An 18843-nucleotide genomic window follows, 5' to 3' on the forward strand; every position below is an offset into this window, starting at 1 on the left:
GAAATTAGATCTGTTGCACAAGAATTAAGTAATACACAAGCAGCCACAACAGAATCACTTAGACACGAAATTTGTGCAGTCGCTAAACAATGCTCTGAAAACACAACACAGTTACGCGAGGAGTTTAAATTAATGTCAGCAGAACTTTCAAGCACACTGGATGCGAAAGTAGACGCGAAATTTGACCAACAGAACAGCCAAATTGACGAACGCTTCAATCACCACCTACAAAACAGTGAAACGCGTTACCGTAAATTTATACAGGAACAGAATAAAGTAAAGCGACAAGTACTGGAAACAATTACTGCACAGAGACAGGAAGATAAGCGTAAATTGTTTACGAAAGCAAGAACATACGTAGACAACAACATTGCTACAGTATCAGACGAAATTAATGCTATCAAACAGTTGAACACCGAATTACATGATGAAATCTCTGATCTTAAAACAAAAACAGACACACACACACAATAGACTTTCAGACAATGACCGACAGACTTGAACAATTAGAGTTAATTCAGGATCCCGATGCCATCAAAGCAAAGTTGAACGAAACCACACGTAAAATACAAAAACAAATTAATGCTTGTGATAATAAAAACGATGATCAGGTAAAAATACTGACTGAAAAATATGATGAATTGGCCAGTCGTATTGACGTTATCGAAAGTAATAATGACACCAAATCAGACGATACGTCACCAGTTTCGTTTAATCAAACACCCGAATTCCAAAATTTACAGCAGACGATCAGTGAGATAGATTCGTCCAATAACACATTACGTAGAAAATTGTCAACTCTACAGCAAAAAGTGACAGAGTTGAAAAATGTTTCAGTCACTAACACGTCACAGCATACGCCACGTCCCGAACATTTGTCACGCCCACACAGCCAGTATAGCTTAAGTAATTTACAGAGAGTACGTGAGTTAGACTCCGAACAGTCTCACACAAACAGATTGTTACGCAATCCTGAACCTTTTCACACATTCAGAGACGATAACGTTGATTACAAGCAATTTTTATCTGTAAAAAAATCTAAGGTATTTAAAAATGACAGAGCGCAGGTACGCGCTTTCGACTGTATACGACAATTTGCTTTTGAATTTTCACCGGCATTTCGTGTAATGCAGAAACTAGCATTGGACTGGATACAACAACTTGCTTTTGAATTTTTACTGCCATTGCCTGTAACGCAGAAACTGAAATTTATTTGCGGCATGTAATTGACCTCAGGGGATTCATTACGCTTCGATGAATATGTGCCGTAGCGTGCACAGGGCCCTGAGCCGTAGTAGTGCTATTTCATCTTTAGTTTTCTGCACTGCTGCCTTCTCTTCTACTATCCTTGATATCTATCAGAACAGCTCTTCAACTATCGATCTATCTAGAATTAGAAACGTAAAGAAAACCTGATATGACAAATTTTACCGAAAGTGACAGTTCTCTTTAGACACTCCAGAAATAACAACTACCGCCGTAATTTTAGTAACAGATGCAGTTGTAATCATCAGTATGTACAACATTTTCAGCAATCGTCAAAATTATCAGTAACCGCATTTTGGTAACAATAGAGCTTTTTCTCAACAACCACATCAAAACCAGCCGGTTAGCATACGTAACCAACAATGCAGTCTGCAAGGTCAACCAAGCTTTAATATTTCGCCGCCTACACGTATAGCGTCAGCTCCAACAAATAGTAACGCAAAGCAACAAGGAAACCAGTATGTACAGAAAACACATCATTTCAATTCCTATCGCAACGCGCCATATAGCAATGACTATCATGACAGACGTAAAAATAATGGTCACAATTTTCAGCGTACGTTTAATAACAGTCGGTCTTATCAGCAGAAAAATCATCCGCAACAACATATTATCATGAATGAACCAGACAGTAGATATCATCCCGAACGTAATACGTGAGGAAGAAATAACAGAACAGTACAAATAGTGGCAATGCCACAGCATCCGCAAATGATAGCACGTCAGATAGAATTTGACTAGATATAGTACAGGTTGCATCTTCCAGCAAGGCAAGCAATACTTTTGATACGCAGAATCTCGTTCACGAAAAGGTTATTCCTTTTGACAACATCCAAGACACTCTCTTGCAGGAAAGACCAGTTATTCAAAACACCATTTCCCACCCTGTCATTGAGGTAAAGATTGGATCATCCAAATTTTCAGCAGTAATCGATTCTGGATCACCTATGTCAGTGGAAACTTTCAACGAATGTAACAAAGAGAATACCTATCCTACGTTACCATTAGGCAAAACTAAAGTAAAAGGAGCAGTATCTCGTAAAGGAGTAGATGTAAAATTACAGACACATTTAACATTTTGTATTGCAGGTCATACATTTCACTCAAATTTTTGGATTGTTCCCTTATTGACAACAGACGTTATTTTAGGTACGAATTTTCTGGTACAACACGACACAATTATTGACTTTCAAAACTCCTATTTAATGTTAAAGGATGAAAATGTACAACTGGCTTTAGAATTTCAGCACTCTTTATCTGCAGAAGAACAAACAATTAATCGCACATAGGTCATTTCCGGATCACGTGACATAGACTGTCATTCCACATTGTTCACAGATACGTACGTACACAACTATAATACTCCAGACGAAGCTGACTATGACGTTATGCAAATGATTTCTGATAAAGTTAAACAGAGCAGTACAAATACAGACGACTAACGCACGCAACTACGCAAAATTCTTTTACAGCAAGCTGGGAGTTTTTGACAACATCCCTGGTACTATGTTCGGTTTTATGTATGAATTTCAAGTTAAACAGCACGACACATTTAAAGCCAAACATTATCCCATTCCGTATACTCACAGAGAATAAGTTAGGAAAGAATTGCAAGCTATGCTTGACCAAGGAATTATTGAACCGGCAGTTAGTCCGTACATAAATCCACTGCATATTATTAAGAAAAAGGATGGTTCACTTCGACTCGTACTTGATTCGCGTCACATCAACGACATTATTATTAATGAAACAGATCGCCCACAAACACTAGAAGACCTTCTACAGATTTTTCATGGTACTGCTATTTATTCCACATTAGATTTGAAATCGGGATTTTGGCAAATTCAGCTCCATCCGAACTGCAGAAAATACACTGCTTTTCTATGTTTTGGTGACTGTTATCAATTTTGTAAATTACCGTTCGGTTTAACTATTTCTTCAGCAGCATATATTCGCGGTTTGAATACTATACTTCCGACAGAACTTAAAGACAGAATCACAACGTACGTAGACGACATTTTTATTGCAGAAGCTAACTGATCTGAACACAATCTGATTCTTGAACAACCGTTGCAAACTTTTCGTGCACAAGGACTCACAGTTAATCTCAGTAAATCGCACTTCGGCAAAACTTCTATAAAATTTCTTGGACATGTAATCTCAGCAGAAGGCATTGCGCCTGACCCGGAAAAACTTCAAGCTTTACGTGACATTACTGTCCCTACGACGAAGAAACAACTACGCAGTTTTTTGTGTTTAATTAACTTTTTTCGTAAGTTTATTCATTTACTCTGCTTTAGACACACCTAGATTATGTCAATTGACAGGTAAAAACACTATTTGGTCCTGGGATAGGCAAGCACATTCTGAATTTGTAATCCTGAAACAAGCTTTCTTGAATGCACCACTTTTATCACATACAGATCTTACTAGAAATTTTTCCATTGCCACCGACAGTTATAACACCGCCTTAGGAGCACAAATTTTTCAGGAAATTGAAGAAGATGGTTGTACAGTAATTAAAAACATCTCCTTTGCGAGTCGCATTCTGTCACCTGCTGAACGCAATTATTCTGTTACAGAACTTGAAACATTATGTGTTGTTTGGGTATTTACGAGATTTCGGCATTTTCTTTATGGAAGACACACTACTGTTTACACAGATCATAGAGCTATACAGTTTTTACTCTCCGCTAAGTTTACACACGACAGATTAAGCAGATGGAAACTTTATTTCCAGGAATTTAATTTTACCATTGTTCACATTCCCGGCACACAAAATATTGTTGCAGACACATTATCCCGTTCTCTCAGCAACAATCAGCAAGACATCGCAACCAACTTCTGCAAAGCAAATTTCAGCGTCATGTACATTCAACAAGTTTTATTTGAAAATTTCATTTCGTCGTCATTACAAGACATAGCACAAGAGCATAATAAAGACAACGTATGGCAAGTTAGGAATAATGTTACCATTAGAAACCATTACATTGTACGGAATAATATTCTGTTTCGCCAGTCTCACCCTGACAGCAACAATTGGTTATTATGTATTCCTAACGAGCTTGTTAACAAATTAATTTGGTATACTCATTTAAGTTACGCACATCACGGAGCCGGAAAATGTTTTCTTATACTGAGACAGAACTGTTATTTTACCAACATGGAGAAACGTATTCGACGAGTTTTAGCGTCATGTAAAATCTGCCAGGAAGCTAAGTCAGATACGACTTCACATATTCCTCCGTTACATCCCATTGTACCTGTTAAATTGAGACACATGGCTGCTGCAGATATTTTTGGTCCGATTCCCAGAACTAATAGAGGTTTTTGCTACATCTTTTTCGCTGTTGAACTCACTTCAAAATTTGTTACCTTCACTCCGTTACGCAAAGCTACTGCAGAAACTGTTTCGAAAGCATTTGTAAAACATTTTCTATTCCATGTAGGGCATGTATTGAAAGTAATTTCCGACAATGGATCACAGTTTTGATACGCTATATGGACACGTATGTTACGAGCTAGAAACATTTCTCCGATCTATATATCAAGGTACCATGGTTCTTCGAACCCTTGTGAACGATTAATGAAAGAAATTGGCAAACTGTATAGAATATACTGCCATAAAAAACATATTGATTGGGACACACACATACTCTCATTCCAGGATGTAATTAATTCCGACTGTTATACTGAAAAATGTTGAACCAACTAACAAAATTAAAGAATTAGTAACCTTTCCTACATCTCGTCGACTACGACACCATGAAATAATTGACATTGCGCTGAACAACATCAAACGTGCCGCAGAGCGCCGGAGAAGATACCTAAAGCAGGTTTGTACACGCCGTGACTTTCACATTGGACAAAAGATATTAGTACGTACACACTATTTATCCAACAGAGGAAAGAATAGGTGTAGAAAATTTGAGCTTCTATACGCAGGTCCATATCGAATTCGCAGCATTCCTCGCCCCAATGTAGTACACGTCGAAACTTTGAGAACCAGAAAAAGTAAAGGCAATCATCATGTATCCAGTATTAAACACTTTATTGAATGAACATACTTTATGATTTATCACACTGTAATGCCATTTCCTGATTTTTATACGACTAATGATGCAATTATTTATATGATTACTTACTGATGATTATTATATTTTTTCTTGGCAAGTGCCCGGCAGGTAAGTTTAGCAGGTCACTTTTCTTGTCGTTACACATCAGACCATGCATATTTTCCATTCTTCATGTATGTATGATTGTTTTCCTGTTTTGTTTGTATGCACTATGAAATATTTAAGAAATAACAAACACCAGTTGACTTTGACATTTTGCTTTATCATATCTCAACATCGTGACTATGTTACATTTCTTTTGCTGCTACATTGTGATACTCTGTGTACATTTTTGCACCTGCACACTGTCTATGTTTTTGATATATTACGTTTTCTCTCATGCTATGCTGTATGCTCAATTATATCACTAGAAACCAGTTTTTATTTAATGGGTATATGATTTAAATGCAAGATATTAATCATTGTTCATCATTTTCAGAAAGCAATAACGTGTAAAAGAAACAAATTAGACAAACCACAGTGGATAACTATGAAATGGGAATTTCACCTTCGGAATGAACGAAAGAAGATGCAATACCTCGTCACGAAGAGTAAATGGATCAGAATTAACAAGCATTAACAAGAATATACTATACACATCGTATGATAGCGGTCTTAACTAATTTTTTCTTGCAGAATACGTGGCGATTGATGCAGACTGTCAGACAGAATTACACATCTTAGTTTTAGTGATGAAATATGCTAGAAATAAGGAACTCTATACTATGAATAGTTGTATCATTAAGTGTCTTTTTGCAGATGATAATGAATGGTGATGAATAATGATGAAGAATATAGTAATATGAATAATGAAGTTTTTATTTACAGATGATGATAATAATGGAGTTATGGTGATATGAATAATGAAGTTTTTGTTTATATATTTATGCTATGTAGTTATTTAAGTATTTGTTGCAGTTTGTTTTGACAGTTTGTCTTATGTCGCATGGTATGATGACTGAAGGTTTTGGAAAGGACATCTAGAGAACATATATCTTTAATACACATTTCATTACCTGTTAATTCGAAGTTCACTACTTTTCAGCATAATATGCGTTTCTTCTTTCAGCTTAATAGTCCATTTTGTATTTTTTTTCCAGGAGAAGCTATTCATGAAATTAATGTGCTATAAGCAGTTGGTCATTAAACCTGTTCTAGTACTTGCATTTTTTTACCCATTTGCGTGTGTCATTCATGAAGGTGATCACATATACTTTATTTGTTTCATAACCTTGCTACAGCTGACTCATTATGAATGACGTTACCTATCCTCATCTGCAGCAATAAGTCAAGAGTAAATATTGTTATGCCCCAGCAATTAATTATCGATCCCAAGGCAATGCATTGCTAGTATAAAAAAAAATGTATTAACAGTCCCAAATAATGCTACCAGTTTAAAAGAGTTCTGACTAATACTGAATGATGTTTTTCTAATCACAGACCTTGAGTAATAGTTACAGTGTGTTACATTTTAAGTATGTCATATGTCACTTGAATGATGAGTTCTGAGTAATAGTGAATGATATTTTGTAATAATGCATGCATGCTCTACACTCTTTAACTTCTGTTTTGAAGGATGACTTCTGATGTTTTGTAACTGGCCAATGAGTGCCAATAATTATTTTAAATATGTCGTATGTCACTTGAATGATGAAAAATGTTTTGTAATATTCAATATTTGCTATATGTTTAATAACTGGCCAATGAATGCCACTGTTTCTTATATTTGCATTATCTCACTTGCATGCTACATATATGAATACTAGTAGCTTGATGCTACACTCATTAGCTCCTGTTTTGAAGGATGACTTCTGATGGTTTTTAACTGGCCAATGAGTGCCAATGATTACTATAACTGACTGAATTATATAAATAGTATGCCATTAATTAACTCTTGTTGAATGATCACTTTTGAATAATGCATAAAATGGTTTGTAACTGAGCAATGAGTGCCAATGTTCACTATAATCAGACGACTTATGAAAATTATTCTGTAATACTTCATACATAGTACAGAAATATTCAGTAACTAGGTGATGAGTGCCACCAATTACTCAAATCAGTTGATAAACTGGTGTAATTCTCAATGATGACTGGCATAGGACTTAATGTCCTTCACCTTCTGACCTAATTACCAGGAATTACTGCAATATCTGTTTATCCTGTCTGTCCTCATGATCATGGAGCACTATATTTGGTTTTTGCACTAATTCTACGTTGGTGTACCTTACAAGAACGTGGTGTAGACACGACATGCTGTCCACCACCTTGAGCGATGGAGATGTTATTATGGTCCCACTGTTTGGTGTACCTAATGTACTGCCAAAATGATAACATTGAATATTAATACGACATTTCAGTGTCTTGGCTACACTGATTAATTCTTCAGGGAAGAGAACTTCAGATTGTCTCACTTGGTGTTGTGCTTCTGTAGAAAGATATGGACTTTCAGTGCAGCTACGTGCAACCTCCTGTACTACAACCATGATGCAATCCTTCCCTTTCCTATCCTAGTTCTTGTAATATGGTAAAAAAATACTACAGAGCGTGTGCACTTTATGTCAATTGTTAATATGATTTGTACTCATTGTGTATACATTTTGTGATTTCCTGATATGTTCTGCACTACAGTGCGTGTGCACTTTATGTCATTTGTTAATATGTTTTGTACTCATTGCATATAAATTTTGTCATTGCTTGATATGTTCTGTACTCAGTGCGTGTGCACTATATTTTATTTCATGTTCTACACTTATATATATGTGATTGTAAACTTAGTTAATTAAGAAAAATTTGTTGTTCATGGCAAGTCCAATTGACTCACCATCGCCGCAAAATTTTTGACCCCCCCCCCCCCCCCCCCAGTGGAGGGTTATGTAAAAGGTATGTGCTGTCTGCGATATGAGAATCGCTGACCAGAGAGCAGTGTTGACTGCAGTACGAACTGTGTAACTGTAGCATGACTGTAGCAGTTAGTTGTTGCTAGTTGCGAGTCTGAGGTGGTTTGCGCTTGTCTGCAGTCTGCTCGGGTCGGAAATCTGGAGATGGAGTATTGTTGTATAAGGTAAAGAACCAGCGTCCCGCATATCTAGTGATGTATTTGAACTGTCATCCAAATGTTTTTAAAAATATCCTAATAATAATTTTAGCAATATAAAGTAATTTTTTATAAAGAATTCAATTCAATTTCAAAAATCAGTTGCTTCCTTTCACAAATCACAAATGTATAAGCCAGCATTGCACGGAGCTGTGCCGAAAAAAATGTTAAGTAAGAGCAGATATATTCGCCGTTCTTATTGAGGTAAGAATTTTTGCTTTTTATTCAGAATGATCTTACAGGGCCATGACGCAGCACTGCTGTCGTCCAAATTTTACCAGGTTACTGTATTTTTTTTGTATTATGAGGCTTAGGAATTTTCCTGTTTCGTGCTTACATTAAATGAGAAAAGAATTTTGTGGGTACATTAAACGGGAACTCGTTATCCATAATAATTATTTTAATTTCAATTTTTAATTATTGTGGGGAAGTTACACTTGGCGTGAATATCATTTATGCTTACATTTTCTGTTGAGAGGTTGTGGTGAAAGAATTTTAGGTGTGGGGAGGTTACAAGGTATAGAATTACTTGTAGCGTTCATAGATTTTACGTACGTCTAAAATATTTTGGGATTATTTTTGGAATCTGCAAATAAAATATTGCTTTCAAATTCGTTAAAAGAATGTCTCATTGTCCTTCTGACAGCTGCTTTCATTTCGCATAATTTCTGTTTGTAGCGGGGCAGTGACTACGTTTAAAACGACTGTGCAAAATTCTCTGCTTTCTCAGCAACTTCCTAATATGTTTATTGTACCAAATTGGATCCTTTCCCTCCCCTATATTTTTGCTAGGCATATACTTCTCTAGCACTTGGTGGACAATACCTTTCATTTCTGACCAAAGATGCTGAATATCTTTGCGTCCCGTGGTGAATGCTTGGAGCTGAGTATGAATATATTCATTAATGACAGTTTTATTTCCTTTCCGAAAAAAGAAGACTCTACGCTGTTCTCTGTTTTTTTTTTTTTTTTTTTTTTTTTGCAACTCCCACTGTTATGGAAGCCACAACGACACTATGGTCCCTAATACCTTCTTGTGTATAAGCTTCCTCAAAATGATCAGGTCTGTTTGTCGCCAAGATGTCTAATATGTTTCCATCTCGAGTCGGTTTTCTAACCAACTGCTCAAGGTTGTATGTTGAGAGCACTCCTAGAACTACTTCACACAAATTTTTGGTTCTGCCCCCTGTGACAAACATGTAATTTTCCCAGTCAATGGATGTCAGATTAAAGTCTCCACCTATAACTAATGGATAATTTGGATATTTACTTCGTATGTACTCAAGACTTTCCTTGAAACTTTCTGCGACGTTTGTTGCGGATGCTAGTGGTCTATAAAAACATTCTAATACAATGGTCAATCCTAGTATGATTGACAGCTTCATCCAGCGTATTTCACAGTCCGACACAATATCGATCTCAACTGCGTTTAAAAAGTTTTTAACTGCAATGAACCCACCATATCCCATAGCATCAGTCCTATCCTTCCTAAGCATTGTCCAGTCAAGTTCAACATCTCACTGCCTTTTATGTCTTGTTTCATCCAGCTTCCAGTACCTAATACAATACTGGCATTGCTCCTGTTTATTTCGGAGAGTAACTCGGAGATTTTGCTACAGACACTTCGACAATTTACTAACATGAGAATAACTATATTTAAATTCTTTGTAATGACCTGTTTAGGCGAACTATCAATTTTTACCGGCTTTCAGTCCCATGTCCGAATGACATACTTTGTTTCTCTTTGCGAGAGGAATGTTTCCTGAATGTTTGGCCATACCTTCTGGTTACACCCTGTAGAGGTCTAACACTAAGAACGGTACCCATAAATTTTCTCAGTCCTGAAGTAATGCTGTTTTAGACATGTTTTGAATAGCAACAACCACATGATTTACTTTAAGATATAAAATGTAGGAGCCATATAATTCATACTTACAAGCATACGTCTGTTTGTTTGTGATATGATACTGTTACGTGATTTGATAGTGGCTTTTACTTGCTCTTGAAAGCTGTAGATCCTTTTCTAGGCACAGGAGACTACGAACTGTCAGCTTTGCTAATTTGTTTCGTGGCAGCACTAGATAACACGGGATCAAGGCTGCAATTCCTTTAATTGTCAATATTTCCAGAAACAATTCAATTCGCCCTAAATTCGAGAGTGTGTTTGAATGATGTTTTACAAGTTTATGAAACTGAGATTAGTAAGAGTATTTATATCAATGAGTTTGGATATATCATTTGCTTTTGTCCTGAAAATATTCAAAAGGATTTAAAGGGGGAAAAGGAGAATTGGATTCACTACTTCATGAAACCTGTTGTCGAAGCCTCATCAAGTGGGTATCAGATTACACGTTCAGGCGTAGAATTCTGTACGCCGTCATTTGAAAAGGCAACTGACGGACTATTTATTGTTCGCAATATAGAGCATTCAGTGCAGCAATGTTACCGTCGAATCAGTGTTGTAAAAGTCTCATTTAAATCGCAGCAATAATCGATAGAACAGAGCAGCTCAGGTCTTTTAATTTATAAAGGCCCGTTTCGTTTCGACGGTTCAGAATTGACATCCGCTTCAGCAGTGAATCCCGTGCGGCATTTTGTGCCGGGTGCACAAAGGAGCGCGAGTCAGCAGCCACTGTTGTCATTTCCACTCACTCATGTCGATTGTAGAGGACGGCAGGGCCGCGGAAATTGGACTCGTCTTGTGCGCTCGCATCGATCGGTGGCATCCCATCAATTCCATCGAGCGGCGGGGATCTGAACATCGCCAAGAACCCGCTGAAAAAAGGGCCACTAGCGGAATTAGCAACGTGTTTAGCCGTCCCATCTGTCACGTGTGTGGGTGTGCGGCCGCCCGCAGATCACGGCGTCCGCTGCCCGCCGGAGTGGGCTGCCGGTGCTTCATCCGGCCGCTGTCACAGGGCGTGCAGAGCCCTCGACGCGACGCCGGCTCTCTACGCCACCTGCTGCAACGAGAGCGGGGGAGTGCGCGGGCCGCCAGCCGTCACCGGCGGAAATGCAATCCCGCCGAACAGATCCCCCCGCACGTCACAACGAGTGGCTGCGCATGACACACGGGCTCCTGTCACACGTAACAGAATCCCACCGCTGCAAAAATTCAGCGGAACGTAGCGAATAATTTCCCGTCTCATAAATACCTTCCTCACATCTGGTCGCCATGGTGGCAGACGGAGTACAAAGCTGCACACTCATCAGTGTACGTAGGCTTAACACCTAAACGCCGTTCATTATAACAATAACCCTCATATAAACATTACACTTTGTATTCTTCCGCGTCTGCTGGAACCTCACTGGATTTCGTTTCACGTGGAGCAGAAGCCAAGCTGTCTCGAGAACAGTGCAGTACGATAATGAGGATATCTTTTATGCCGTGCTTTACGCGTAAATGGACTCAGTGATAATGCGGGGCAACAGCTTTACCGGTCCATGTAACATGGACACACTAGCCAGCCACCTGGTGCAACTAACTTGCAATGATTTGAACAGTTGCAGTAAAGACATAGCAAGGGATTAGAAGAGAACAACAAAGTTTTGCACGTAATTTAATTTTTAACGGAAGTAAATATATATGATAAAACTCAGTCGATATGCTTCTTTGGTACATGGCCTCGATCTTAGCTAACGTAGTAATGTAACTAGGACCATAATGATGAAAATTCCTGACTTTAACAAGACTAATTTTTATGCATCAGCTAAGTGCAGTGTAAAAGCTCACTGCTAGGATTTCACCACCCGGTTAAATATTGAAGCCACTGAAGGTATTACAGTCAGTCCTCTGGTAATCTCTGAACTCCTTCCAAATCGGACTCCAAGGAATTCATTTCAGTGCTGCTACATTGATAACGAGGCGATCAGCATCACAATCCTAAGCCACCAAATAATCCACATTTCCCTTTTATGGCGTGCAGTTCTACATTCCGCTATCGTTTGGCAGTAACGTGTCAAAAAGTTCAAATGGCTCTGAGCACTATGGGACTTGGTTCAAATGGTTCAAACGGCTCTGAGCACTATGGGACTTAACATCTGAGGTCATCAGTCCCCTAGAACTTAGAACTACTCAAACCGAACAACCTAAGGACATCACACACATCCATGCCAGAGGCAGGATTCGAACCTGCGACAGTAGCAGTCTCGCGCTTCCGGACTGAAGCACCTAGAACCGCTCGGCCACCGCCGTGTCACAAAGCTTCGTGCATATGTTCCAGTACGTTTAGCAGCTTGAATGTCTTATTACTTCTCGCGACCAATCCTTTAACTTGGTTCCACATCAGTTCTGTAGTGTTCAGATTGCAGTGTTAAGGTGACAACTGTAAAAAGGCAGCACTTGTACAGTCTGCTCGACGGCGTGAAAATTATTGTTTTCCATGTTTCTGCGACGCTTATTATTCTGGCTCGTGTGAGACCCCCCCTGACCCATAAAACAATGGGCTTATTCAAACAAAGAGTATTTGATTTTCCATCTTTTTCCAAAACATGTGATTGTGTAATATTTCTTAACTTCAACAACCTTAAACCGTCTTTTAACAATTTCGATAGTTAATAATTTGTATGTGTTTCCAATGAAAACCAGAATTCTGTCTGCAATATGTAATTATAAACTAGAAGACGTGCATTTTTCTTGAAAACTGATGCTTAAGTACAAGTTAAATAACATGTATTTGATGAGTTTTATCTAGGAATTCAAACCGAAAAAAAATTATATAAACCACAAGGAGTTCCGGACCGCGCCCCGTCAGCTCACACATGAATCAGTCTACGACACTGTCGATTACGGTATGCATATAATTCATATCGGGCCCCTTGTTTCTGTTACATACTGTGCATAGTGTTGAGCGAAAACCGCCAAAATTGATTCTGTAATCTTGCGAAAAACATTCACATCAACGTGTTTCTCGCCATTAACGGTGTTCCGCGCGAGTTTCACTACGAAACAGGAAGCAGTATCAGCCATTTTCAAGGTACGTATGAACAGCGAGACAATCAGAGCACGAGTAGCTTTTACAGAGACTGTGACCGTACACGATTTTTACAATAAAAGTTACGCAGCTTAAGTACGACTAAGAAAAACGTTAGTGGCTGTTGATACATCAGAGTATCTTCAAATTTCATTTGGGCAGTGACACAGTAGTAAGATATGTAATACGTAAGTTCGACTTACTTTTAAGAGCGGAACCACTCCAGTCTTCGTCGAGAGCTACGGCTGCTGAACAATAATCGGGTTTGGATTTGTTTACATCACGTTTATTCTTATGATGAACGAAATATACAAGCACACCCTAAACCCTTTCTCTGATACAGAGGTGTTCTCTGCATTCCGTGCTGAGGTGGCTTTTATGGCTGCACTGCTTGCCAGAGCTAGTGTGCTGAGAGAAATACAGGGTGTTTCAAAAAGAATACCACAACTTTAGGAATTTAAAACTCTGCAACGACAAAAGGCAGAGCTAAGCACTATCTTTCGGCGAATTAAGGGAGCTATAAAGTTTCATTTAGTTGTACATTTCTTCGCTTGAGGCGCTGTTGACTAGGCGTCAGCGTCAGTTGATGCTAAGATGGCGACCGCTCAACAGAAAGCTTTTTGTGTTATTGAGTACGGCAGAAGTGAATCGACGACAGTTGTTCAGCGTGCGTTTCGAACGAAGTATGGTGTTAAACCTCCTGATAGGTGGTGAATTAAACGTTGGTATAAACAGTTTACAGAGAATGGGTGTTTGTGCAAAGGGAAAAGTTCTGGACGGCCGAGAACGAGTGATGAAAATGTAGCACACATCCAGCAAGCATTTGTTCGCAGCCCAGGAAAATCGACTCGCAGAGCTAGCAGAGAGCTGCAAATTCCACAATCAACTGTATGGAGAGTCCTACGAAAAAGATTAGCTATGAAACCTGAACGTCAACTACCCGAGGCGATGGATCGGCCGCCAGGCAGCCCGTGACAGAGCACTTCATCACTGGCCTCCAAGAAGCCCTGATCTTACCCCCTGCGATTTTTTCTTATGGGGGTATGTTAAGGATATGGTGTTTCGGCCACCTCTCCCAGCCACCATTGATGATTTGAAACGAGAAATAACAGCAGCTATCCAAACTGTTACGCCTGATATGCTACATAGAGTGTGGAACGAGTTGGAGTATCGGGTTGATATTGCTCGAGTGTCTGGAGGGGGCCATGTTGAACATCTCTGAACTTGTTTTTGAGTGAAAAAAAAACTTTTTAAATACTCTTTGTAATGATGTATAACAGAAGGTTATATTATGTTTCTTTCATTAAATACGCATTTTTAAAGTTGTGGTATTCTTTTTGAATCACCCTGTATTTATCACTCAATTATTCGAAAAATGTTAGGCGAAAACATCTGAATTTTGCATATCATGCAGTCTGACATCTTCACGCGATGAATAACTGAATTTATTTTTGTTATTCCTTATACTTACTTAGCTGCATCAAATGAGGTAATAGAGTTCGCAGAGGTAAAAGCACATTTCGTAAACTTTGCATATGGCTGATTTTAGCTCGAAACTGCAATAAATGAAATGTAGGTATGATACCGAAATTTTATTCACAATTGATAACAGAACGATACGTTGTTTCGTTCTAGAATTATTGGGTTTTATATGGGACTGACAGTCGTCGGTGCGGACTTGCCGGGTGCTATGAAATACTTATTGTCGACTTTTAAGAAAACAGAGAGATGAAAAAATTTCATTTTTGCGCGTCTTACAGTTCGATACCTTATCTTGATGATGGAATGAATTTCTTTTCGTTACGTTCCATAGTTATTGTGTTGCATCAAGTTAAGTAAAACATTGCCGGAAATGTTAAAGATTTTGTGGAAGTAAAAACGCACTGCGTAAACTTTGCGTGTCGTTGAGTTTATCTGATACATTGCAATAAATTAACTGTTGATAAGATATCGAAATTTTGTACAAAACTGAGATCATAACGGTATCTCTTTTCGTTATCGAGTTATTGGGCATATATTACACAGAAGGTCGCGCGCGACACGTCCATTCACGTCCTTGTCCATCGTGAATCACGAGGTCATAGCAGTCATCATACTTCATCGACGGTTCAAGACATCGAAACGAGATCTTTAGCAGATGATAGCATGCAGCGACGCGTATATGTTGTGTGATAATTACTCGAAACTTGTTTATTCACCGACATACGGATGTAGATCGTTTGCAGCAGTGAGCTCAAGACGCATTCTGAAGTCCATAGCACTATAGGAAAGGGGTGCGGGTGTACGCATCAACAGAAAGTGGAAGACGGCGTAACACGACGTGTATGCATGCCCATAGCAGCGAAAGCGGTAAATTTGATCATCGAGACATAGTAAAACTGTGTGCCAAATCGGGACTCTAAACTAGAATCTTTGCATTTCCAGGGCAATTTCCGTACTGACTGAGCTATCCAAGTACGATTAACGAGCCGACCTCATAGATTCACATCTGCCAACACCTCTTTTCCTACATATGGAACTTCACACAAGTTCTCATACGTAACTTGCGGGACTGGTATTCCTGGAAACAATACCCCAGGCTGTGGCTAAGCCATTTCTCCTCAATATCATTCCCCGCAGGAGTGCTAGTGCCCTAGAATTCAAGAGAATAGTGACGTTTATAGGAGAAAAGGTAATGACAGAAGCAAAACTGTTAGGATGCCTCGTGAGTCATGTTTGGAAACCTCACGCAGTAGAGAGCTTGCCTACTAAGACCGGTTCCGGCCCCAGTCCGGGACGGTTGTAATCTACCTGGTAGTTGCGAATCAGCACACACTCCGATGATACGAGAAAATTCATTCTGGAAGGAGTCTTCAGTTCACCGTGAATATATCCATACTGCCACCATGTAGGTGAATTAAGACCTGACTTGAGAGTTGGAATGCGTGAAAAGCACGGGATTTAAAACAAATGCGTTGAAATCTTAAGTAATTTTACTGTTCTGTGGTGCAATAATTAGTCTCGAAACCTTGCGGACAATGAACTGATTGCTGTTTTTCTCGATTGCATCCCGCATTGTTTGCAGGATTTGGGTGTTGCCCACTTCGCAGTACGTGGTCTAAGTACCTTCAAGATAACATTATTAAAACCTTCAACTCTATATGAGTGGACTAGTTCTGCGCAATTCCCACATTGCGTGAACGGCGCAGATTTACAAATCATAAGTCTACATCTACAAGAATACCGTCAAGACACCCGTCTTTAAGTGGCAGAGGGTACTTCTGGTAGCTGTAACTGATACCCCGTCCCTGTTCCTTTTGCGAATGTCGTCTGGGAAGAATTATTGCCGGTATGCATGTGTATTAGCCCTAATTTATCTAATTTCCTCTTAGTGAAATCCAGACCATTAGATGCTTACAGGCGTTGATAAATATCGACGGGGACACCTGAAAATATGTGTTCCGATCGGGACTCGAGCCCAGGATATTCTTCTTGAACAGTGCTGCAGCTCGCGTTGGTGCTGTTGTAGGTTTCCGTCCTCTGTTAGAGGCCAGACTGTACCGTGTAGTTGACATGGTTGCAGTTGTTTGTATTCTTCTTGTGTCGACTGGCGCCACTTGGTTCCGCAAGCGTTGCCTGTCCGCTAGTGGCAGCAGCGGCGTTATCGATATGTAGTAACTGTGGCGCTATCTTTAGGGTGACGTCGTTGTTCTTCCGGGTCGTGTCAGTGTGCAGTTTTGTTGGGGACTCCGGAGGAGCTAAGAGGGCAGTGGCAGAACACGCCAGGACTGCTGGCGGCAAGCATGCTCTGCCAGATAGAAGGGCTGCGGTCGCGAGGCTATACGACCTAGTAGTCAACCGGATCCAACAAGCTTTAACTTGAGTGGATTTTAATCCTAGCAGTGAAACCTCCACCACTGTGAGATCTTGCGATACTCCAGTGACTTGGGTTCGTGTTGTTGCTCGCAGTGTCGCCGAGACGAAGGGCAACGAGTGGAGTGCTTGGGGAAGGAGGATCTAATTAGCTTTCCTCGACTTCTTGTTACTGATTATTGCATTCTGTGTGTTACTCTTTGTTAAGTTCAACCAGCGGTATTTTTTCCTGCCTGCTAATCGCTAACGCCCCAGTGACCTGCTCTGGAGATTAATGTATGCAACGGCAGGGTACGTTTCCTCGCCTTGCCGCTGCTTTCCGGTAAGGCCTGTAGTTTTGGCAGTTTCCATAATTTGTAGGTCGGTTGGTGTTTCTTCTACTCTGATAGTAGTGGTTCCTTTCTCCTTTCAGACACTTTAAACACAGCATTCTGAGAACGTAGTGCTGTCCGCCGGTTCCGGCTTTGGCGTGGTGTTCCATTGTTGCATTGGTTATCGGACGTTGGGTAGTTTCAGCAGATTATCACTAGCCAGTCTTTAGACTGCCACTAGTCTGAGTTACCATCTTGTGAAGTGAGTGCAACTCTTGGCTGCCTTTCTCATCGCTCGCGAAAGTGTGATTGGCCTGACCTACTCCTGGAGCACCGTCTGCGATTAGCCCTTGTGTTTTATTATTGTGTTATTATTGTATTACCAAGTTACCATCATTGTCTAACCTTTTGGTGATCAGTTGCCTGTCCTTTTGAATTAAAATTGTTATTATATTTGCTGTTTTATTGTATGTTTCTAATTTTTTTAATATAATTGCCACTCTTGGCGTTACAGCAAGTTTAAACAGTTATGCTACCAAGTTTACTACCATTTTGTCTCACCTGTTTTGTGATCAGTTGCCTGTCTTTTAAATTAACTTTTGCTATTGCCTTGCTGTTGACAGTATGTTTGTTAAATTTTTTTCATAATTGCCGTTCTTAGCGTTAAAGGCCTTCAGCCATGACTGTCGATAATTGTATTAAAATTCTAATGTGGCATTTGTATCCTAGCAGTTAACTTTTAAATTCTGGGTGATTTGTTTTCAATATTTTAATAACTGTAGTTTGTAATTTGCAAAAGTTAAACAATTATAATTGCCATTAAGGCCTTCAGCCATGAAATAATTTTCAATTTATTGCCATTAAGGCCTTCAGCCGGGAGTGTCGTTACTTGTCTTAAAATTTGAATTTGGCAATTGTATTTTTGCAGCGAGCTTTAAGACCTTGGTCACTTGTCGTTTATATTTTAATAACTGTAATTGTAAGTTGCAGCAAGTTAAATCAGTTCTTAATTTGTTCCCATTAAGGCTTTCAGCCGTGAAACAATTCTTCAATTATTACCATTATTTTAAATTCTTGTTGATTTTAATTAAATTGTGAGTGATTAAAAGAAAAGCCTATCAATAGTAACTGATTACGGCCTCGTCCACAATCGTAAACGAATTCTGCCTTCCTTGACCACCAGGTCTCACTTCTTACATGGCAGACGCTCTATGCAACTGAGCCACCAA

Source organism: Schistocerca cancellata, chromosome 8, assembly GCF_023864275.1.
Source record: "Schistocerca cancellata isolate TAMUIC-IGC-003103 chromosome 8, iqSchCanc2.1, whole genome shotgun sequence".
Lineage (NCBI taxonomy): Eukaryota > Metazoa > Arthropoda > Insecta > Orthoptera > Acrididae > Schistocerca > Schistocerca cancellata.